Source organism: Ambystoma mexicanum, chromosome 12 (assembly GCF_040938575.1).
Source record: "Ambystoma mexicanum isolate Mex_15411 chromosome 12, UKY_AmexF1_1, whole genome shotgun sequence".
Classification (NCBI taxonomy): domain Eukaryota; kingdom Metazoa; phylum Chordata; class Amphibia; order Caudata; family Ambystomatidae; genus Ambystoma; species Ambystoma mexicanum.
The window spans coordinates 820,624,849-820,638,831 of NC_090936.1; positions in this window are offsets into that span (position 1 = coordinate 820,624,849).

The following is a 13,983-nucleotide window of genomic DNA, read 5'->3' on the forward strand; positions in this document are numbered from 1 at the left end:
CGGTACTGCTTTGTATGGAAAATCTGAAAATATAGTATGGCTAAGTCTTGGTCCTGCTAAATCTAGAAAAAGAGTTATCAAATCATACAACGACATAGAAACAAGAGCCAAAAATGATCCCAACAGCCAAGACATTTTGAAAAACAATTTACTAGACAAATACTACCCAAACATGAGTACCACTTTGGAAACCATGTGTCTATACCACATAGACCAAAATTTCACATACAAAAATAATATAAAACCCAATCAAAAAAAGGTAGATACAGAGTGACAAATTGTGAAGGCAGCTTAGTGAAATTTACCAAACCAATCGTAATTAATCATATCAAATTGTCATTAAAAACTCCTCAACATAAAGAACTATATAACATGTCCCTGCTACAACTTTTTAAATCATGGAGAAAAGAAGAAGAGATACTAGATAACTATGAGGATTCGTCCAGAGGGAGCGAAGTTATAAGCCACCCAAAAGGTGCTCTTCCTATGGAATTAGCAACTTAACCATAACTACACAGCCACTACCATATATATATATATATATATATATATATATATATATATATATATATATATATATATATATATATAGAGAGAGAGAGAGAGAGAGAGAGAGAGAGATGCTTATTTGTAAATTGAAAAAAATGCCATGTTGTACATTTTAGCTGCCACTATAAAATTGCTCAGAACGATATTTCAAGGGGGTGGAGTCATAAACTCCCAAGAATGGAACTTAGTAAATAAACACGACCAATCAGAGAAAAGGGGGGCACAGTAGATGTCCAATCTAGGTCAAGAGGCAATAAGCTAGCACCTGATAACGTAGATATTTTGTGGGTGTGGATTATATTTCAAAAGGGGACACACAATGGGAAAAGGGAAGAGCTGTCTGAAATCATCTAAGTGGCAACTGCTTAAACAATTTCTGGAGAACCAACATTGCCTGGGATGTGGATTAGACCAAAAAGAAGACTATCATCTGGAGGGAACCTGGAGAGGCAAATAAAGGGATGGATGCTGGAGGTCCCCATGACTGAACCTGGAGAGGCCATCTCATCTAACCAAGTTCATTAGTTTTACTGAAGAATCCAGAAGCTGTGATGACTTTTACTGAGCACAAAACCCAGAGCTATCAAATGTATTTAAACCTGTCCAATAGATACAATTCTTTTAGGGGTCGGATTGATTTAATACCTTCTTTTATTGATTGGGGTGGGCAGACCAAGTAGATACTTCGAAGGTGTACTATATAATAATGTAATTAATGCCCATATGGTTAAATAACACAGGGTGAGCATGAGAGAGTTAGAAACCTCTGATCTCTCCTCTAGTGCTTATTAAAGGTATAGTAATCAAAAGTAAGTGGGTATTGCTTATCTTATTTTGGCAAACTCCAAAATTCCCTAAAGTGAAGGGATGTGCAAAAAGACTAAATTCAACACTGCTCCACATTCCCCAGACCCAGCCATAATGCAGAGGAGTTTTGATAGTAAACTTATTATCTGGGTTTGTGTTGTGACAGAAAAGTGTCTTTCCAACTTAAATAGAATGTCCCTGATTTAAAAGCATACCCTCTACACAGAGTGGAAAAGTGACTCCTGGTAGAAGAGAGATTCTTCATTGAGTAATGGTCATTGAAAAGGGTTCCCTCTACATACAAAGTGGTTGGTCTTAAAAGTTGGTTGTGCTCCAACACTGATAGCATTGCATGTGCTCAGGGAGATCAGAATAAGGGTGCTGTATGTGTGAAATTTCTTTGACCAATAGAAAAGAGTTTCATGTTATTTATATAAAACTTCATGTTAAGTATTGCTGAGCTTATGAAGCGGTCATGTTTCAATATGCTGAATGATTCTTTACATTAAGCATTGTTTGTGAGCAACCAAAAAGTATTTGAAGAGTTTATTTGACCTGCATATGTTTCTACATGAGACCCACAATGAAAATTGAATGTTGTAAGGGATTCTTTGATTTTTGGTTAACACATAAAAGTGACTTGGGTTCAATGTGTTTGTATTGAAGTTTTGTTTTGTGCCACAAAGTAAGGTAGCATATTATGTGATTTTGCGCAAATATTAATTATTTCTTAATACATATATATTCCTTCTACACACTGGCCTGATTCTTGGTTTATCTATTGCCAAACGGTGAAGAATAAATGTCGTGTTATATGTTTCACAAGCAGGGTCAAAACAAATTATATCCAGAGGTATATGGTTGTGGTGCTTTGTCTAAGGGGCAAACTCTCTGCAATAAATTGTTGACATATAAACATACCCCACATAAATGTGGGCTCAGGCTGGGATCTAGCCTTCTGTTTTAGATTCAGGACAAGTACATTGTTAACAGGCTATTCATTGTAGTGCAATGTCAGTAAGGCTCATGGCAGGTTGTTGATGCTGGGTACAGTACCACTGTTGCTTGACCACTGAGAATAAGGGAGTTATACAATGGAATATGATTGTGCTGAGTAATGCAAAAGTAATCTTATTTGGTATTGATTGTTAAAATATAGCAAGGATAAGGTACAAGGTTTTTGTTCCAGTGCAGAACAATGTTATAATGTTGCACAAAGCCTCTTTTAAAATGAGTGTAATTGAAAACATCTCCCATCCGAGCTGCTCTTTTGGGGAGGCTGGAATGAGCAGGAGGTTTGGGCGTTACAAGCTAAAATGGTACAGGATGTTACATTATTAGCACTGATATTTGGCATGATGGTGGGTTGTTACATCAAGCTCTCTGTGAGTTTTACATGACTCAAAATGCGTGTGAGGAACAGAGTGAAATGGACAAACTCATGGCTCAGTTATATTTAATTTGCAAATAATTGAAGAGTGATTGCAAAATAAAGAGGCTAGTATACTGAGTCTGGCTGGAGACTTGAAACAGGCCCAGAAATCGCTCAAGCAATTAGGAGATAAATTACATCAAATCCAGATTTTAGAGCTCAAATACAAAAACCTCATTGACCAACTTAGAAATGAGTAGAAACACATCAACAAGAGAAATCCAAACTCTACACCCCAGGGCACACATAAAGACTGTGTAGAAACCTTGAGAAAACTGCAACACAAATTGAATTATCAAAATACATACAATAGTGCATTGTTGGAAGGAATTGTGGCCTCCACAGAGTGAATGATGGAGCTTAAACATTAAAACAGCCAGTTAATTATAGCAAAGGGATTGACTCCCAATACAAATTTGATCAGATGTACCAGGATTTAAATATTCGGAAACAATAGAAAATGCAACTGATTAAGGAGAAAGGCTTCTTACATTGGGATAACAGTGTCCTGTTAGAAAAAGTGAATCAGTTGAAAATGGATGTATAAATGGATATAGACACTGGTCAGCCGGGTTCACAAGAACTGAACTGAATCAGGGAAGACAATATATAGTTTATGGAGCATTTGAGGCACACATAAACTGACCTATTGTAGGCAGTGCACGGTAGAATTGCTCAGGAGAGAGCTTGTCATTTAAAATAAAAGTGCTGTGAACATGCGTGCATAATGCAAGACTCTCAGAGGGAATATGAAATCCTTCAAGATGAAGTACAGAAAATAAGGAATCAACTGGTGGCTCAGAGCAGTGTGCGCAAAGCCGTCTAAACATCTGTATCAGAGTTAAAAGCTCAACTCTCTGAGTATATGGAGGAAATCCTGGCAGAGAAAAATACCTGTGAAAAATTCAATAATGAAATTGTAGAATATGAATAGACATTGAGACACCCTGATCCACCAGGGTATGGGATATGGCCCCCCGACCAAGGAGAGCTGCCACTCCCATCAAGGACCTCATGCCATTTATCTACAAACTCAAATTTACAGACTGGAACTGCCTTCATGGATACCACTTATAGAGAAGAGGGAACATGAGGCAGGTGGCCCCACCTTCTCCTATCCAATCTGATCAGGAAGGCCAGTCCTTATCTGACAAGATGGATATATACCTCTACCAAACAGAAGGGCAAGGTGTCGGACCAGTGTGTGGTGGGAGGCCAGAGATAGTCTGTTGTGTACCTCTGAACTTGAAAATGCTTATGACAAAAAGATCAGAAAATGTGACTTACAGAAATACCATGTAGCCCACTTAGCTGAAGGAGAAAGGCAAAAGCTTCAGCCTGGGAAGGGTATTTTAAAATCCTCCACACATTCAGGTGAATGGGAGGATTTCCACAGACTACATGGAAGGATGGATACTACCCATTGGCAACATTCTGAAGAAGAGGCTGTTTTCTACCATGTGCTGAAAGGTGAAAACAGGCAAAATGACCCTGCAAGCTCACAGTGGCGCAGGCGAAAGGAAGAGTCCAGGTCCTATGATTCTGCATGGTATTCCCAATCTCATAGGGTTAGGGAGCGTATAGGTAACAGTGACTGGGGTGCCAATAGCAGCACTGATTCGAGGGTGAATGTATGCAGGTTTGGGGCGAAAAAGAAATATGAAACAGAGAAAGGGTTTTGTTAAAGACCCAATCAGTCAAATTAAAGCCATAAAAGGCTTCCGGACCCAATACCACAAGAACAGCATGTATTTGTTTAGGGAAGATTTGGAACTTTATGAACAAATTATGTCAACATTTGAAATAAAAAATGATGTCAATTGCATGTCAATTGCATGGAGTTTGTGAAGTGGGCGTTTTCCCCGGAGTATGCCACTTTCTATGCAGGACTAGAAGATCAGGACCATTATAAATGGTCCACCTATTAGGTGACTATTTTGAAACATTTTTCGACCTGCAGGAACCCACAAGAGGCCTGCAAGGCTGCATTTAATTTACAAAGTGTGGAAAATCAGGCACCTACTGTGTTTGCACAAGAATTAAAACTTGCATTTGAGCAGACTTCCAGGCAGTTGAATACGAATAGCAAGGAATTTGTTGCCAACTGCTTCCACACTGTTCCCAAATATATAATTACCCAATTAGTTTGCAATTTCCAAATGCCCAGAATATTGAATTGGGTAATATATCAAGGCACCAGGATCTATGAGGTAGAGAAACCCACCAACAATAAAAACAACACTAAAAGCACAAAGCCAACTACCACACTGCCCCTACAAAGGTGAGAGAGGTGAAAACGAACCCCTCCTTTGGATCTCAAGATGCGAGGGTCTAAAAATACTCCTCCAGCTGATAAGCAGAATGAGAGGCAGTGGAGGGACTTCGGCCAGGCCTAATAGAATGGTAGTCAATCAGAGTATCTGACCAATTAACTCTCTGAACGTTCTGAACTACCTAGGTTCTCGATACAAAGGTACAAAGCTGATCCTAGATTTTGATTTGATTTTGATTTTGATTCATTTCTAACACGCACCAAGCAAGCAATTGCATTCAGGCACAGATGTTCACTATATGTTATATATTTAGCTGTGGAGGCTTGGGGTACCATGGTTACTTAAGTTCATTTGAATAGGAATGTTTTTAATTCTTTTCTGAACGTTGCCAGTGTAGTACATGAACAAATGCCAAAATGCAGCTGATTCCACAGCTTGGGGCCGAACACGGAGAACCTCCTGTCTCCTTTAGAGGTGCATTTTGTCAGAGGGACACCTAGCAGGAGTTTTTCTCCTGAACAGAGGTCTCTGGTAGGGTAATACGGTTGGATTCTCGTGTTCAGGTATCTGGGTGCGAGTTTGTGGTAACATTTAAAGACCAGACACGCCACCTTGAATTTAATACAGTCCTCCACCATCAGCCAGTGGAATGCTTTCTGAGATGTGGAAACGTGGTCTCTTTTGCCCAGGTGGGCAGTTAACCTCACTGCTGCATTCTGGGCCTTTTGTAGTCTTGAGATTTGTTTCATAGGAATCCCTGTCATGAGACTGTTACAACAGTTAAGATGAGCATTTACCAAGGCTCCCACCACCACTGGCTGATCTTGGGGTGTTAAAAAAGGAAGTACGTTCCTAAGCTGAGGCAGGGCATAATATACTGCTTTTATTTTTGCCCCAACTTGTGCTTCACTGGCCACGTTTTCTTGCCAGATGCAACCAAGAATTTTTACTTTCCTAGAGAACGGATGTTTTCACCTAAGATCTGTGGAGTTATGTGGGTTCCTTCCCCTCTATTTTTGTTCTCTGATCTGAACAGGATTACCTCAGTTTTGGCTCCATTGAGCTGGTTGAAAGCCATCCATTTTTTGACATCTTGCATACACCGGTCTATCCTTTCAAATGCCTATGGCAAATTATCTGTCTCCACATAGATCTGAGTGGAAACATAGACCGTGTTCCCTCAGGATGTCAAACAGTGGTCGAATATATAGGTTGAAAATCAGAGGTGAAAGTGCTGAGCCTTGGGGACTCCAGTTGTATTAACTCTGAGAGGAAGGCTCCCAGGGCCACCTGTTGAGATCTGTATTGTAGGAAGGAATCGAACCAATCCACAAAAACTTTAGCTGCCCTGCCTATACTTCCAATCCGTTGGAGTATAATTTTGTGGTTGTGTCGAATGCTGCAGACAAATCGAGCATCAACAATATTGTTTTGCTTCCTCTGTCCGCGGCTTCTAGTAGATCACCCTGGACTGCCAGTAAGGCAGTGTCTGTCCCATGATTCGGGCAAAATCCTGATTGGTGTTCGTCCAGGATGTCTCTATTGTCGACGAACTGCTGGAATTAGTTACAAACAATTTTTTCAAGGATTTTAGTGGGCCAGCATAGATTAGCCACAGGACGGTAATTTTTTAGTATCATGGGGTCCAACTTGGGCTTTTTTAATAGTGGTTTTACCACTGCTCGCTTAAGTGAGCAAGGAACATAGCCCTCTGATAGGGATTTATTTACAAAAGTTGTTAAAACTAGGGTATGTGTACACTCCTCCGGCACAAGGGAGGGGAAAAATCAGGTTGGTACTTCCCGGAGAAACTTCCCTCCAAACTTTCCACAGCCAAGAAGTACCACGCCACATCCAGACCTGAACCTTTTCAACAGGTACCCTCGAAATCCTAATTTTCAAAGCAATCTTCCTCTGTCTCCCTGGTTCAAGGACAATAGATCTCTGAACCAAGGAGAAAGGAGAAAGGAGAATCAGGACTGACCGTTATTTTGGTCATTTCTAGTACCCAAGCTACTTCACTAGAAGGGACAGTTACCCATTTAGGGAGCAACAGAGTTATGAGCAGACACCTCCCTATAACCCAGATGCCAAATAAAATGTTGCAAAACTGGAGCGATAGGTCCAACAATTGACTAAGGACCTGGGGTGCATGCTGAGGGCTCAGTAAACCCTCAACTTAACCATGCTTCCCAGAACACCCCAACACCCGAGTATGATGTCCTGGGGGGAAAATGACTGAAGGAAAGTACCGACAATAAACAGGTTACTGAGGCTGGGGCCCTAGCTGAAGGGAGATGGCAAGCCTTTTAGGAAGCTTCCTTTCTTACCAGAACATAACCCCATGAAACCCCTCAGCCTGATAGTGAATCTTCTACCCTTGGGAGTTAGAACACAAAGAACAGAGGCTAAGAAGAAGATGTCAAAGAAATACCCACTTTGAAGTGAAGGAAAATCAGATACTCCCCTTTGAAAGAGAAGAATCTCTGGAGGATTCAGGTAAGTAAATCTTCTCTTTCAGGAATGGGGTATCCCTCTCCAAGAAGAAAGGGTCCCAAGAGACCTTGAGTCCAACAGCGTAAGAAGGGAGACCGGCCCAGATCGAGCGATCCAGAGACCCTAACCAAGCCAGCCAGAACATACAGAGACTGTAGAGGTATCCTCTCTACAACAGGTTCTGATAACTGTCTTCAGACAAAGGGGAACAACAAATAAACAGGGAAGAAATAGGATCGCCCAACTATAGATATTGTAAAATGTGTGTTCCTTCCTACAGGTTCCCGGTCTCTGACACGGAAAATCACCCAAGATCACACAGTGACAGAGTTCAATATTAAAAAATAACCACTGATCTGGCAAATAGCTAACACTTTCTTTGTACACTTTGAGAAAAAGAGGGCAGATGTTGTGCCCTGGTCAAGGTACAGGGTCAGTGTGGATACTGGATCCAAAGCTACTCTCCTGTCCAAAAAGGCTTTTGACAAACTGAATTTAGGAAGGGGGAGAGTCACCAAATTTCGCTCAAACCTCTTGCCGGACAACTCCAAAACTGTAATAGGAATGATATTCCTGTTGAAGGGACTGCAGATCTAGAATTAAAAATTGGGTGACATTGTTTAAAACACCCAGTGATCATTGTGACTCCATAGAGCACTCCTTGTTTGATGGGGAAAAATCGCCTTCAGCGGTTGGGACCTCTGATCGACTGTGTGTACCTGGTCCTCTGGACCCTGACTAACAGACCCATGAAACTCAAGAGGACAACATATGTGAGTCTGAATTGAATTGAGAGACGTACCAAGCAAGTGGAATTTCACTTTCAGAACAATCAAATCTCAGCAATCACCATCATCCCTGTGGGAGAACAAACTGGTGGTTGGAACTCTTAACAACTATTGAAAATGAACCTTCCTCCCAGTTGTAAGTAGTATTCCACAATGGAACAGAACACGTTGAAATTTGATACCAGTCAAATGTCGGAAGAAACACTGAATACCTTGAAAGAGGATGATGAAAAACCAGCCCATAGTCTGACTGACATTCATAAAAAGAGCAAACACTTATTTTTCCCCATTCTGATGAATGAGTGGGAGAAGCCAGTGCTCACCAGGGTATGTCTATGGGATGAAAAAAGCTTCATAAGTGAAGAATTATTCATGTAATTCCAAAAAGATCAGGTCCTTAGCATATTTAAATTGATTGATAAATGGGAAATGAGTTTGTCCATTGGTGATAAAATTATACAACATAATTGTTGGGTCCTTATAGATGTCCCTTCTGACTTTTGTTTTAGTAGTGACATTCTAAATTGATTTGCAATTAGCTTAGATCTAATGAACAACGAAGTATGGTCACGACTGTGGGTAACCCAATGGGCGTTGACAATGGTGAAAGAGGATTTCGGTCAGCTCAATTACTGCCTTATGTGGTTGAAGTTCAAGTTGGAGAACACGTTCCAATCCCAGGACAGGTACGACAATTCACTCATCCACTCAAAAGGACAGATTCTCAACATAAGGACACCTACATAAATTTGAATTCTTACTTCTAACAACAAGGTTTATATTTACATCCAAAACCTTTAGTGGATCTAGAAGATGACACAGTTTGAATATTGGTGGATAACAGCAAAACTCAAAATATAACTCTGGGTGAGGACACCTCTAATGGAATGGTGGTTGATGTCCAACACTAGTCTATTGATTTAGTGAATGAAATCATCTAACCAATCCCGAAAAAAAACTGTTTTGACACCAGTGATGGTATTCCTCCAGAAAGAATTTGTACTCGTCATGGGGGGAATTTCTTGGTGTACTCTTTATGCCGTTATGGGGTGGAAGTGGTGACCTATGACATCAGGAAGAATTAGGTGCTATTTAGAGTCAACAACAACTACCTCGAATCCGAGAAATCTAATGGCCACTTTTATATGTCTGATATGCCGGACTGGTTATATACAGAGGTGGGGTGTTGTCCAAAAGTAGGGGGGTGTCCTCTGCCATGTTTGTTATACACGGACAACCTCATTCTCCTAAATCACACCTTTCTGGGTGTGAAGTCCATGTTCATGGCACTATGCAAATGTGCATCTCTTAATAATCTAACCATAAACATGGAAAAGACCAAAGTTCTGTCGGTATCCGCAAAGAAGGAGAAAAGGCCAACACTGAAATGTGAACTGGGAATAATCGAGTATGTGGACCATTAGCCATATCTGGGGTTGGATATCGATAGTTCCAAAACTTACAGGCAAATTGTTGAAATAAAAAAGATAAAAGCCTGTAAAATGCCTCAATTAATTTGGAAATGTGTTAGGGACACGGCATGGTACTCCCTTGAGGGAATAATGTTGTTGTATAGGCAAAGTTTTTGCCCAGCAGTGCTCTATGGATTAGAAGCCTTGGCCATGGCCAATTTATCCTGGCTAGATATTGCGGAGGGTCGTTTTTGGAAGCAATTACTGAGACTTAAGCCCTCGTCAACAAGATAGTTTTGGCAGCCTGATAAATGAGCTGTTTAGGGACATGGGATGGTACCCCAATTTTAAAAGGGGTACACCATATGAGACCTTGAACAGAGTATTTACAAATAAAGTCAGACTGTGGGAATGGAGTGTAAACTACACATATGTAGAGTCCCTTCAGAGCCATACACATATAGCAGGTGTTGTGCATAACTATCACCAGCCCCAAGGGTACCTTAGACAATGCCCTAATATGGGTATGCAGTCCTCAAGATTATGGCTAAAGATAAACCAGCTCCAAATCTTACCTTAATTGGACCACAGCTTGGTATCCCAAAAAAGACAATTCTGTTGCATGTGTAGGAGCCGGGCACATCCCGAGACAGCTAAACATATTGTTAGTGAATGTAAAATGCTTGGCTCAGAATATATGATTCTGCTAGGACCATTGGTTCTTGAGTATGAGTATATAAAGAGTGATGTTTTTTGGGCCTTAATACGCAGAGTCAAAATGTCCTATTGCCATGTATCAACTATGGTTGATTATCGAAAAATGCCTAGAAGAATAAGTATTAATTGATAAAGCGAATGTGATGTCAACTTAAAGCTTTTAATATTGTTAGGGATTGAATATTCTGGTAAAGGGTATGATGATGTGTATGCTTTTAATAATGTTTTAATATACAATGTTATGTCTTATGTGTTTTGTGAAATTTTTGAAACTAAACAAATAAATAAATACAAAATAAAACAATAATGTCCACATAAACACAATCAAAAGAGATCTTTCCACACAACTGGAGGTTACCACTGACATTTCTAAGCCCACAGTCTTTCTAGGTTTCAGGCAGATGGTTGTGGAACAGATCAATCTTGCTGATGCCTGTGAGACTGAGGAGCAAAGACAGAAGCTGCATCAGGTGTTCCTGGACTTCCAGGAGATATTCCCAGTATATTCATATGACTGTGGATGTACATCTATTCATTCAACCACCATACCCACAGACAGAGCGATGGCTTCAGTAGTCATTAAACAGTACTGATTACCTTTCACGTCTATAGAGTTACTCACCGAGATGATTACAAATTTAGAATCCTGTACGATAATACATTTCATCCAATCCATAGTATCTTTAAGAACCCGGCAGTAGGGATAATAAAATCAAATGTGCATTGGAGACTATGTGCAGGCTTGAGGAAGTTAAACAAATGGATACACATGCCTAGATGCCACTTCCCTACATTTATTAAGGGCTGGCACAGATCCAGGGGTCAAAAGTGTACACAGCCATTGATTTGACCAATGGTTACTGGACAGTAGGGAAGACCAATACAATTTTGCCTTTACCTTTGGGGGGCAGCAATAGACATGAACTAGAACACCCTTTGGATAAATAAACTCCAGAAATGAGTCCAATATATTCCTTCTTAAGGATATTCTCGACTGGGACGAAAGGGGTCGTCTGGCCGATGTGGATGATGTATTGCTGAAGAACTCAGCTGTGGAAGAAAATTGTGCAGAAATCTGCAATGTTCTGAACCAGTTGCAGAAAACCAGAGCAAAACTGTCCTTTCAGAAGGCACAGTGGTGTAAGACATGAGTACATTTTTAGGGCTAGAAATCCCGCCAGAGGGTCTCAACACCCAGGTAAAGAACGTGGAAGCCTTACTGAAATTAAAAGACCCTAATACTCTGCGGGAATTGAGAAGCCTTCTTGGAATCCCAAATTATAGTCGAAAGTTCATTGAAGACTACGCAGAGGTCACTCAACCCTTAGAGTCAAGTGAGAGTGCAGTCTGGAGAATTCTGGAAGCAGTTAAACAACTGAAAAGAAGCTTTTTTCACGCTCCTTGTTTGTCTTACCCCAGTACATCTTGGAGACAGGGTTTTCAGATACCTGCCTGACAGCAATATTGTACCAAAAGCACAACAACGTCAACAAAGTTATCTCTAACATGAGCAAAATTCTGTCCTCTGTGGAGGAAAAATTCAACAACTGCAAATCGTCACTCCTGGAAATGGTATGGGCCTTGAAAAATGACTGCTCGTTTATCCAGGGGAGACCATCATCGTAGAAACTCCTCACCAACCCTTGCAGTGCTTACAAAGTGACAGGATCTGGTCTGGGAATGTAAGTAATTCCAGAATTACTTCCTGGATTCTATCCATGCAAGACTTTCCTGTGGATGTCAGGTATTGCCAAAACAGAAGAGTCCTCTAGCGCAAGGATGGGTTGACTTGCATGATTGTGCTCAAGAAAACTGTCTCGAGGACGAAGGACTTATAACTAAAAACAATATAGAGTTGTACTTAGCATCCCACACAAGTCCTATGAAGAAGACACTTGTCAAGGGATACCACAGTTTATGTGGACGGGTGTCCTACCAAGTTGTCAATAATGGGGAAAAGAGCTAGTGACTAGAACCCCGTTTAATGATACCCCTGAACCCACTGCTCGATACAAAATATGACCCCAAAGTAGTCAGGTGGCAAAGTTGTCCGTACATCAAGCCATCGTCACTGCAGTAAACCACCAATTCAAAGAACTTTTGATAATCACTGATTCTGATCATGTCAGGAATGGGTTTGTGGAACACCTGATAAACTGGAAGAATAGAAGTATGCTGTCTGCTAACAACAAACCATTAGAACATGGACATCTTATCCAACCTATTGATCATTTGGTGACCTCTAATGGGATGACCATATATTGGAAAAAGATAAGAGGTCATTCGAATATAGGGGGGCCCGATAAGACTTGGAATTACCTGGCTGACGAGCTAGCTAAAACCAGAACTCTGCAGGGGATTACATAGATACAGAATCCCAGCTGGGTGAAATCCAAGTCATGGATCTGACTAGGTTACAAACTTTTGCCAACAGTGAACTCTCAAGTGCTCAATCAAGTAAAGATGCCTCGGATGCTGATCTGATCACTTCACAAAAAAGAGGTCCCTGTTATTGGAAATGTCTATCAACACACTGAAGACACAGCAATATTTCCTGTAACAGAATTATACTGGTAAGGAGGCTCTCTAGGTGTTGATTACATTTTCAAAAATGTTTAGAACCTAAGATGGTTTGTTGGTACAGAGATCCATATCTGGATGTGACCAGTTGGTGGTACCTACCTCATTCTGGCACCTGATGTTGAATCACACCCATGACTTGGCCACTGGCGGTCATAATGGTTTTTCCATGACATTGGAAATCTTGTGGGAGGATGCATACTGGCCACACATGGGCCAGGAACTCCACACTTATCTAAAGGGGTGTCTTGTGTGTGAACAATTTCAGCCAAATTCCCCCACACACAGAGCTTTCCTACAAAAAAAGGGTGTACAACGCTGCCTTGGCCAGATTTGCAAGTCAATTTCATCAGGCCCGTGAGGAAAGAATTATGTGTTGACTGTAAAATGCTTTATTTCAAAGTGGGTAGAATGCCTTCCTGCCCTGAATTGTAAGGCAGAGACAGTTGCTGTGCTAATGATCAACCACATCTTCTCCAATTTCTGCCAACAGCAAAGGATTGAGTCAGACAAAGGAAGTCATTTTACCTAGGTGATGACTAAAATGTGGTAGAATCTATGGGTAAAAAGAAAACTACACATTACCTACGAAATGGCATCGAACGGATGGGTTGAGAGATATAATAAGACAAGTGTTAGCATACTGAAGACATTTGTGACTGATTCTGGACCCAGTTTGGACATTCAATTACTGCATTTCCTGATGGTTATTAGGTCTACACCGTCTGCTGCAAATAAAATGTCTACATTTGAATGTATAATTGGACACAACATGGTGTAACCTTAGCATCTGTTCTATGGAACTCAGGAACAGAGGCTGATTAATGCATCCACTACACCTGAGTATATTGAGAACCTAGGAAAACACCTCCAGCACACTTTTGCTTATGCAGAGTGCAACTAAAAGAAGTCGGCTGAAGGGATGAGAT